This window comes from Macadamia integrifolia, unplaced genomic scaffold (genome assembly GCF_013358625.1).
Source record: "Macadamia integrifolia cultivar HAES 741 unplaced genomic scaffold, SCU_Mint_v3 scaffold187, whole genome shotgun sequence".
In the NCBI taxonomy this organism is placed as follows: domain Eukaryota; kingdom Viridiplantae; phylum Streptophyta; class Magnoliopsida; order Proteales; family Proteaceae; genus Macadamia; species Macadamia integrifolia.
This window is the reverse complement of record NW_024868395.1, coordinates 488827-490685: the sequence shown is the minus strand read 5'-3', so window position 1 is coordinate 490685 and position 1859 is coordinate 488827. Positions and strand designations below refer to the sequence as shown.

The following is a 1859-nucleotide window of genomic DNA, read 5'->3' as shown; positions in this document are numbered from 1 at the left end:
TTAGAAGTGCCCCCAGAGGTGTTAGGGCATTCTTCTATGACATGTCTAGGGGACTGGCACCAAGCACAAATCGTAACCAAATTGACTGATGATGGCTCTCTAGGAACAATAGCATCAATCCTCTTGATTAGGCTATCCAAATGGGCTTCCTTGGCTACTATCCCATCCACAAAATATCCTTTTCCTCCTATAGTTCTTTCACTCTCTTGGGTTGATTCCCACTCACGGGTTTTGTCAGCTAAGTCAAGTAAGAATTCCCATGCCTTTCCTTCATTTGTAAAGGATGTGAATCCCTCAGGGCACATAGACTCTATCATTTGTTTAGTTGGGTAATCAATACCCTCATAAATTATTTGACATAAATGCCATAGGTCTAGGCCATGGTGAGGGCATTCTTGGAGTAGATCCTTGAATCTCTCTATAAGTTTGGAAAATGACTCACTAGGCTTTTGCTTAAACTGAAGGATATCACTTCTAAGCTTATTGGTCTTGTGAGTTGGGAAAAACTTCTTAAGGAAGACAACTGTGAACTGTTCCCATGAGGTTATGGAATTTGTGGGTAATCCATACAACCACTTCTTAGCTTGGTCTTTCAATGCAAAAGTGATAAACCTAAGCTTAACAGCATCATCAGAAAGCTGTTGGATCTTAATTAGAACACATACCTCTTCAAATTCCCTTAGAAATAGGTATGCATCCTCAGAGGTCAACCCATGGAAGTGGGGCAACATAGTGATGTATTGAGATTTGAGTTCAAAATTATTGCCCTGGGCTTGTGGTAGAACTATGCAGGAAGGTTGGGCTGTTCTAGCAGGGTAGAACCTATCTTTCAGAGATTTAGGTGAAGGGTTTTGCTGTTGGTCTCCCATATTGAAGGGTTTTAAAGAGAGCAAACGTATAGGGTCACTACTTGTTGGATCTCTTCTTTCTAACCGATTCTTAGTATTACGTACCCACCTAACACTCATGCAACAGAAAACTACCCACAACTAAAGTAAGACAAGCACAAAAGAATGGATAGCAAAACTTTTTGATGATTTTTTTTTGATTTTTTTTTATTTTTTTTTTGCTTTTTGGGAGCTTACCGGCAGGGATCCGGGGTTGCTCAGGTCAATTCCTGAGGTACTGCTACAGGGCGAAACCTGTCTTTATCATACTGTGAGGCATGGCGACCTCCACTGATACAACTATTATTGCAAGTTGTTCTTCTCAGGAATTCAATAAAAGAAAAGGAAAAATATAAAACAAAGCAAACAAAGCACTCCGATTTACCAAAAGAAAGTGAAAAATAACATGGAACTGTCTCCCCGGCAACGGCGCCAAAAACTTGTTTGAGATTTAAAATGTAACCGCAAGCGTACGGATCAGTGTAGCTACGGGTCGAACACAAGGAGAGCAGCCACTTTATTTTTTATTTCTTTTAATAATGCGAAAGTGAACTGATTAATGGTTGTGATCTAATTCTAATTACCGTCCTAAACATATGTATCTAAAATAACGTCCTAACCATTCGTCATCTAAGAATTTAAAGACGCAAGCCACGCAATTAAAATTAAATAAATAAATAACTGAAAATAAACAACCCACGCAATTAAAAAAAAATAAATAAATAAATAAAGGAAAAAAATGCTGAAATAAAAATAAAGTAAAAGAAAGGGGATAAAGCTAGAGAGAGACTCACAAGTAGGTTTCTCTACTTAGCCCGAGGGATGCATCATAATATGAGCTTCCCTACTTGACCAGAGAGTCACTCTTACAAGGGTTACTCTACTTGGCTTTAGGGAAAGAGAGACAATTAAAATAAAAGCAATAAATTGATGGTTCTATGGCTAGGAGGGGCAAAGCCAACACATACACTA

At 38.5% G+C, this 1859-nt stretch overlaps 1 non-coding gene across 1 annotated transcript; it reads left to right on the top strand.

Moving 5' to 3' along the window:
- The first annotated feature begins 375 nt into the window (after positions 1-375).
- LOC122065066 lies at positions 376-482 on the top strand. The gene has a single exon (XR_006135900.1). It is a non-coding gene; the product is annotated as a small nucleolar RNA R71 (small nucleolar RNA).
- Positions 483-1859: the final 1377 nt, after the last annotated feature.